This window comes from Anolis sagrei, chromosome 4, assembly GCF_037176765.1.
Source record: "Anolis sagrei isolate rAnoSag1 chromosome 4, rAnoSag1.mat, whole genome shotgun sequence".
NCBI classification, from domain to species: domain Eukaryota; kingdom Metazoa; phylum Chordata; class Lepidosauria; order Squamata; family Dactyloidae; genus Anolis; species Anolis sagrei.
This window is the reverse complement of record NC_090024.1, coordinates 118,936,344-118,945,367: the sequence shown is the minus strand read 5'-3', so window position 1 is coordinate 118,945,367 and position 9,024 is coordinate 118,936,344. Positions and strand designations below refer to the sequence as shown.

Below are 9,024 nucleotides of genomic sequence, written 5' to 3'. Positions count from 1 at the left end.
TTCTTATAGTTGAAATGCATGTATGTAGAACATTCACATAACCTTTTGAGCTGCATTATTATTTTTTTCATCATTTTGAGACTGGATACAGCTTCAATACTTTGATATCAGCAGAATTCTCTTATTTTTTTGTAACCAGTGATTCCATTATCTTTGTTTTAATGGCAACCTCCTTTACAACTCCTTTTTATAGGGCTATCCCAATGTTGAACCTGTGATTACAATAAAGTCTAGCAGCTGGATAGATAGTTCTGACAAAACCTGGAAGTCTGCTAGTACCTAGAAGAGCTCCATAGGAAGTTACCATGGAAACTGACATTTTCTTTGCAACATGTTTGATCGGAAAAGGACATGGAGTACTTGGTGAGTTATTTTTGTACCAGTATTAGCTTGGAAAAATTTTGACAATTAGCTGAAATTTCAGGTAATATTGTCATAACTTGCCTAGAGCCTACCTTGTTTACAATTATTTACAATTTGCAACAGGAAAATGCCATTATTTCTATGATTATGACTAATTGCTGAACATTGTTATGTTTTACACATGTGGATTTGAAAGCTTGGGGGGAGGCCCCTTTTTCTGGTTGGCATTTTTTAAAGGGTTTAACACCAAACAACCTTGCCAATATCTGGAGAAATAAATGCACAATCCATGGAATAAAGAACTTCTGTGGCATGAACTTTCCTTAAAGAAAGACATCTTATAAAATAATAAATTTAACACCATCATTTGTATCTTGCCATTTGTCCAAGGAACTGTTTTAATTTCATTGAAATGTAGTGGGTAGAGGACTGCATAAAATACAACCAATCTTCTGTAGTTAATTTTTGTGGGTTTTTAGATGGCAAATTTAAAGTGAAATGGAAAGAGATATAGTTACAAACCTTTGATCCTTACAGAATTGGTCCACTTCATCTTCTCTACTGTATTTTATCTTCCACAATACAGACACTACAGATATCTCTAATTCATATCTTCTAACACACTCAAAAGTGGGTGTGAAGCCAAGCCCTTTCCATTCATATTGCTAGCAGGTGAAGGACACAGAACCCAGTAGCATCCCAGACATTTATCCTGTGCTTCTTCCAGTTCTCATCTTCATGCTGATAATTATTTTTAATGCCCTAGTTTTACTTTAATGTGCATCATTGGATTTTTGAGAGGCAATGCAGACAAGCTGTGTTTGTGCAATAATAGCTAAGAGATTATCATGCTCACCGGAATCTAATAGAAAACATACTGCTGCTTTTTTTAATATGCTGTAAAAATTCATATTGATTTACTGCTTTGTTTGGAAGCATACCCTGTGTAATATTCTGCTCTCCCTTGGCCATGAACTTTTGACATGGCTGTTGATCAGCTGTTGCACAGGGAAAAAATCTTTTCTCATTTCATCATTCAGACAAGTTTTCGAAGTGAGCAGAATATCTTTGCTGTATTTTGTGCTGACTGAGGTAAAAGAAGCATATTTAAATCTGCAGCATGACAAAATTATTCCACTATTCTGCAGGTGGAATAAAGGACCTGACAAACGTCCAGCTAAAATTAATCCCAAAGTATCTAAAGTATTTGGTATCTCAAATACTTTAGTGTCAGCTCACAGCAGCTGTTTCCAATGAAGACACAGGACTCCGTTTCGTTATCAGAGAGAATCTTTACTACTGAATACATGAACATATGAAAAGCCGAGATTGACCAGCAGCCGCTGGTCACTCCTTTTATACACTCCCCCTCATTTGAAAGTACAATTCCCGCCGAGTAGAAAACCCCGCGCAATGTTCTCGCCAAACTATAAACTGTTGTCCTCCAAGGTTGACAGCTGCGGAGTCCTTATCAAAGTCTTGCGTTAGGACCCTAGTTTTCAGCGCCAAAACTGAGGGCCTGGAAACTGGATATTGACATGGCGTCCTCCTCCTCTTCTTCCTGGAATGGAAACATCAATCATATCTATGATCCTTCCTTATCCAGTGGTCCTTAATAGAATCATAGAATCAAAGAGTTGGAAGAGACCTCCTGGGCCATCCAGTCCAACCCCCTGCCAAGAAGCAGGAATATTGCATTCAAATCACCCCTGACAGATGGCCATCCAGCCTCTGTTTAAAAGCTTCCAAAGAAGGAGCCTCCACCACACTCTGGGGCAGAGAGTTCCACTGCTAAACGGCTCTCACAGTCAGGAAGTTCTTCCTTGTGTTCAGATGGAATCTCCTCTCTTGTAGTTTGAAGCCATTGTTCCGCATCCTAGTCTCAAAGGAAGCAGAAAACAAGCTTGCTCCCTCCTCCCTGTGGCTTCCTCTCACATATTTATACATGGCTATCATATCTCCTCTCAGCCTTCTCTTCTTCAGGCTAAACATGCCCAGCTCCTTAAGCTGCTCCTCATAGGGCTGGACACATTCCAGCTTGTCAATATCTCTCTTGAATTGTGGTGCCCAGAATTGGACACAATATTCCAGGTGTGGTCTAACCAAAGCGGAATAGAGGGGTAGCATGACTTCCCTAGATCTAGACACTATGCTCCTATTGATGCAGGCCAAAATCCCATTGGCTTTTTTTGCCGCCACATCACATTGCTGGCTCATGTTTAACTTGTTGTCAACAAGGACTCCAAGATCTTTTTCACACGTACTGCTCTCGAGCCAGGCATTGTCCCCCATTCTGTATCTTTGCATTTCGTTTTTCCTGCCAAAGTGGAGTATCTTGCATTTGTCACTGTTGAACTTCATTTTGTTAGTTTTGGCCCATCTCTCTAATCTGTCAAGATTATTTTGAATCCTGCTCCTGTCCTCTGGAGTATTGGCTATCCCTCCCAATTTGGTGTCATCTGCAAACTTGATGATCATGCCTTTTAGCCCTTCATCTAAGTCATTAATAAAGATGTTGAACAGGACCAGGACCAGGACGGAACCCTGCAGCTCTCCACTTGTCACTTCTTTCCAAGATGAAGAGGAAGCATTGGTGAGCACCCTCTGGGTTCATCCATTTAACCAATTACAGATCCACCTCACCATAGTTTTGCCTAGCCCACATTGGACTAGTTTGTTTGCCAGAAGGCCATGGGGGACCTCGTTGAAGGTCTTACTGATTTTGCATCCCCTCTCATCCCTGGCCACCAACACTGCCGTGCCAACAGCTTCATTGTCTTCGTGACCCCCAAATGCCCCGCGCCTTTATTATCATGACACCTTATCATCATCTTCCCCCACAAGCTTTCGGGGACATACAATTTCCTGTTCACAAATCCCAATCCGTCTTTCCACTGCACTCTTTCTTTGTTTCTCATCCCCCTGGTACGCTTGCTTCAGCTCCTCCTCCCATCCTTCACCTCCGGCTGCTATTCCTGTGAATCTCTGACTACGCTCCGTTTGTGCTCGGGTTTGCACTGCCAGACCCCATTGCTGCTCCGAAAAGATGCTCCCGCTTTGTTCCTGCTTTCCCCCCTCCCGTTGTGGCATTCGAGATAACGCATCAGCCAAGACATTTTCCTTCCCTTTGAAGAATTTTAGCTTGAAATCGAACCTACTGAAATACTGACCCCACCTTATCTGTTTTGCTGACAGCCTCCAAGGTGAAGTGATATATTGCAGGTTTTTATGGTCAGTCCACACCTCAAAAGGCAACCACTCCCCTCCAATAGATGCCTCCAAGATTCTAAGGCCTTCGATATCGCTAGTGCTTCATTCTCCCAAACGGGCCAATTCCTCTCGGTCTCATTGAACTTTCTGGACAAAAACCCACATGGTTTCAGCTTGCCCTCTGAATCCCTCTGCATTAACACCGCCGCATACACCCAGTCTGAGGCATTGCAATGAATTATGAACTGCTTGGTTGTGTCTGGGTGGATCAGTATTGACTCTTCTATGAACCTACGCTTTAATTTCTCAAAATCCTCTTGGCATTCTGTTGACCAGACTAATTTTGCTCCTGGAGACCACACCTTGGCTGTTTCCCCCCTCCCCTTGGTTTTCAACAACTCCGTGAGGGGTAGTGTGATGTGGGCAAAATCTCTTATGAACGTTCTATAAAAGTTTGTGAACCCTAAGAAGGATTGCAATTGTTTGCGTGTTTTAGGGGGTTCCCAATTCTTTACATCTTCTACTTTTGCAGGGTCCATCGCAATGCCCTTGTGTGAAATCCTATACCCCAGGAAGTCTATTTGCTCCTTATTGAACTTGCATTTGGGAAGTTTTGCATACAGTTTCGTCTCTCTCAGCCTCTGAAGCACTTCCCTCACTAATTCCACATGGGCAGACCTACTCTTACTAAATATAATTATGTCATCAATAAAACAATAAACACCGCGATACAGCAATTGGTGCAGCACCTCATTGATCATCTGCATGAATGCCACCCCCCCCAGCGCCTTTTAAACCTAAAGGGCAGACACAGAAATTAAATAATTTGAAAGCGCAGGAGAAAGCCATCTTCCACCTATCCTCTGGCTTTATCTGAATTTTATGGTGCTTCAACCAGGTCAAGTTTCGTAAATATCCTCCCCTCCAATAATCATGATAGTAGGTCTTTGGTTAGTGGTAATGGGTAGCTGGTGGTAGTGCTTACGGCATTCAGTCCTCTATAATCCACACACAGCCTCAGCGACTCGTCCTTGCGCCTGAACAGTACAGGGGCTCCCAAAGGGGATTCAGATGGTTCTATAAAACCTTGGGCTAAGTTCTTGTCTATGTATTTCTTTAGTTCATCCATCTCCTTAGCCGACATTGGATATAGCTTACCCTTTGGCAGGCTAGCGTCTTTGTTTAGTTCAATTCTCACTTCTACCCTTCTCTTGGGGGGAAATTTGTTTGCCTTCTTTTCTTCAAACACATCTGCAAAGTCATGATTCTCTGGGGGAAGGTCCCAGGCCAAGTCTGGTAGCCCACTTTTGTTTTTCTGCCCTCGGCTACATCCCTCTTTTGGGGCCTCTTGGAAATGCGGACTCCCCTCTCTCCAATAGATCTGGGGGCTAACCTTCTTCAGCCATGGCATCCCTAGGATTATGTTGTATGTAGCTATCTGGGACACAACAAATGTTATCCCACCTTCCCAGCAGCCTATTTTGCACTGCACATCTTCCACCCTGAATTTTGCCAGGGTTCCTGATGCCACCAACCCATCCAATTGGGAGAAAGCTATGGGGGACTGCAGGGCTGTCTTCTTGCACCCTAGTTCATCTGCTAGCTCAGGGGTGATTATGTTTCTGGAACATCCACAGTCTATGAATGCCCTACAGCTAGCCCATTTGTCCCCCCCTTCTAGCTTAATCGGGAATACTAGCATTCCTGGGTCGTGACTCACCAAACTCCCTAGCGGGGGGCCCAGGGAGGATGCCTTCCTCCGCTCATTTTCCAGCAGCCAGCTTTGCTCTGGCTTGAGGGGGGCCTCCCCCCTTCCACTGCCAACATTCAGCTGCTTTGTGGTTCAGACGGCCACAAACAAAGCATCCGCTTTGCTGCTCCTCTCAGCTCTCTCCCGGCGGTTCCTTTCTCTGGCTTCCGGCCTTCCTCGCTCTGGCGGACGTGCTGTGCCTCCTGACTTGGGCCAGCGTCTTGCTAGCTGTATCCACTCCTGGACCGTCTCTGGATCATTGCGATGAAGAGCCCAAGATAATATTTCCTTCCTCAGACCTTCCTTGAAAATCTCGATTTTAGTCACGGCTGACCATTCAGGAACTTTTTCAGCCAGGCACTGAAACTTCTCCGCATACTCTGACACTGTTCTTCGGCCTTGGATAATAGTTTTCAGTCTGTCTTTCGCCCTGACCCGCTTGAGTGGATCTCAGAAGCGTGCTTCCAGGGTGGCTAGGAACCCTCTCGCCGACCCCAAGCATGGGTCACGCCTTGCGTGGAGCTGGACATACCAGCTTGCTGCTCCCTTCCTCAATACTGCACCCACAGCCCGCACGCAGCTGGCTTCCGACCTGAAGGTAGGTGCGTTGTCTTCCAAGTAGCCCTTCACCATTGTCAGGAAGAAGTCTAGTTCCTCAGCTTCCCCTCCGAACTGTATTCTCAACTTCTCCCTTCTCTGCTGGGGGATTAGTGGTTGTACCTCTCGGGCGTCTGCATGCGTTGGCCCTCCCTGGAGCCCTTGCCGCTCCGGGGGCAATCCTCATAGCCCTGTGTCATGCCCGGCTCTGGCCAGGGGCACCAGGGGTGTAGTTTGGTGGGTGAGTGCGGCTTCCCACAGTCTCTCCCCTTCCTGGTCACTCTCCGCCCCTTGCCTCCAGCTCGTCTGGGTTTTGGGATGCGCTCCGGGTCCCCGGTCGCTCCTCTCACTTGCACTCCACAGCAACTCCATCCGGGGCTGTGGGTCCTCCACCAGAGGGGCCAAGCGCTCCATCACTCTCGACATAACAGCGACGGTAGTCTCCATAGCTGCCACTTTCCCTTCCAGATACTCCATTCTCTGGGGGGAGGGGAAATCCAGGTCGCTACTTCCCCTCACAACATCTACTGGCCCTTTCGCTCGTCTCTGGGTCACCCCATTGGGTCGGGCGTAGGCAGTAGACGATGCCAAAGCCGCCACTCTTTCGAGTTCCACCTCTGTTTCCTCGAAAAGGGACCCCTGCTCACCTCCTTCCGCCCCAAGGATGGTGTTCTCCTCCTCCTGCAGAACTTCATCTTCGTCCATAGTAGCACCTCACCGCAAATGCGAAATACTGCAGTGAATCTCAGCTTAAATGTAAGCTCACAGCAGCTGTTCCCAATGAAGACACAGGACTCCGATCCGTTATCAGAGAGAATCTTTACTACTGGGTACATGAACATATGAAAAGCCGAGATTGACCAGCAGCTGCTGGTCACTCCTTTTATACACTCCCCCTCATTTGAAAGTACAATTTCCGCTGAGTAGAAAAGTGTCTCTGAGTCTTGTTTGCTTTGATTTAATAAACTGTTGATTTACTGTGTCTGGCTCTTTAAGGCATCTGAGTTCCGACATGTTCTTTCCAGATTTCTCTAGTGTCATCTTTCTGGAATGTCCCTCATTGAGAGATCAAACCTGGTGACCTTAGGGGAAAAACACTATCTTCTTTGTTGGTGTTCTACAAATGAAATCATGAGCCCTGTTGCAGGCTGTTGAGGAGGATGTCTTTAAAAGGTAAGATCTTGGAAGAATGTTGGTAAACTCTGGGCACATCTACACTGACACTTATTTTGAGGCTGATGCAGTATGCTAAACACTCAATTGACCCCAATAAATATCTCACAGGAGTGTTCCCAGCTGATTCAGAGGTGGGAGTCCCCACTGCACAGCAGCACCAAACACAGCTCTCCCTCTTCCCCTAGACTCATAGAATCATTGAGTTGGAAGACACCTCATGGGCCATCCAGTCCAACCCCCTGCCAAGAAGCAGGAAAATTGTATTCAAAGTATCCCTGAAAGATGATTATACAGTCTCCCTCCTCCCTATGACTTCCCCTCACATTATTCTCAGTACCTCATTTAGGTTATAATTGTTAATTAACTGAACAAAAGAATAATGAAAGGGAATGAGAAGTTATATACACATTATTCAGCATTGCACTCGGTATTTACTAGAATATTCATAACACCTTCCCTAGTTAAATGTGTTAAAGAAGTCAATATAAATTTAAATTCTATATGTGACCATCGAGATGTGAATATGGTATTAGAATACCAAACTGACTATGAGCCTCTAAAAAGAATGTGGATGGATATAAAGATTATTAACAAGAAATCTATAAGGGAAAATATTTTAAGAAAATGGGCAGAAATTTGGGAGTTAAATGCAAGGGAACCCCCTTCATATGAGGTGCTCTGAGATGCAATGAAAGCAGTTTTTAGAGGATTGTTTAGTAAATATTCGAGCATACTGAAGAAACAGGAAAGGGAACGAGAGAACCAACTGATAGGGGAAATAGAAAAACTGGAATCAATGTACTTGTTAATGAAGGATCTGAAGATTATAAATAATATTACCAGATTAAAGACAGAGTAGGAGGCTAAAGATATAGAAAAAGTAAAAAAAAGATATGATGTATACAGATATTTCTTTGAATATAATAATAAAAGCTCAAAACTGCTGGCAAAAATAGCACAGACAAAAAGAGTAAGAAGGGAGATTGGAAGTATCAAGGACAGTAATGTTATTGTACGTGCCAGAATAATAGATAAAATTAAAGTGATACAGGATTTCTACTCTACTGTGTACAGAAATACAGAAGTGGATATAGATGAGCTGGACAAATATCTGAAACAAAATTTAGGCAAGAAATTAAGCGAGACACACACTAAGGAAATGGAGAGATCTATATCACAAGAGGAAAATAAAGACACAATTAACAAATTAAGGAAGGGTAAGTCATCTGGAGAAGATGATATTTCAGCCCTATTTCTCTAATTAACCAAGACGCAAAAAAGTTTATGGCAATTTTGGCAAATAGATTTTAAAAATTCATTGAACATTATATTATCCCAGACCAATGTGGGTTTGTTAAGGGTTAGCAAATGTCTGACTTGGTCCGCAGACTAATAAACATTATAGAGAATGCTAAAAACAAGGTATCCCTGCGTTCCCTGCGTTCCACTCCTGTTAGAATAATGGCTGCTGAACGTTGGACTAGTTGAAGCTTCCGAGCCGTCCAAAGGCAACCCCATGTAGAGAGCGTTGCAGTAGTCTAAACGGGATGTAACCAGAGCGTGGACTACCGTGGCCAAGTCAGACTTCCCAAGGTACGGGCGCAGCTGGCGCACAAATTTTAATTGTGCAAATGCTCCCCTGGTCACCGCCGAGACCTGGGGTTCCAGGCTCAGCGATGAGTCAAGGGTCACACCCAAGCTGCGAACCTGCGTCTTCAGGGGGAGTGTGACCCCATCCAATACAGGCTGTAACCCTATGCCCTGTTCGGCCTTACAACTAACCAGGAGTACCTCTGTCTTGTCTGGATTCAATTTCAATTTGTTCGCCCTCATCCAGACCGTCACAGCAGCCAAGCACCGGTTCAGGACCTGGACAGCCTCCTTAGTAGCAGGTGGAAAGGAGTGACAGAGTTGGACATCGTCTGTGT

The 9,024-nt window shown here is 44.7% G+C and overlaps 1 long non-coding RNA gene across 1 annotated transcript in view; it reads left to right on the top strand.

The window, feature by feature from the left end:
• Window positions 1-234: 234 nt before the first annotated feature.
• LOC132774422 (uncharacterized) overlaps window positions 235-9,024 on the top strand; it is a 45,842-nt gene continuing 37,052 nt past the window's right edge. The window contains exons 1-2 of the long non-coding RNA XR_009631395.2: window positions 235-363; window positions 6,946-7,093. This is a non-coding gene — a long non-coding RNA (uncharacterized lncRNA). The remainder of the gene's footprint in view (window positions 364-6,945; window positions 7,094-9,024) is intronic.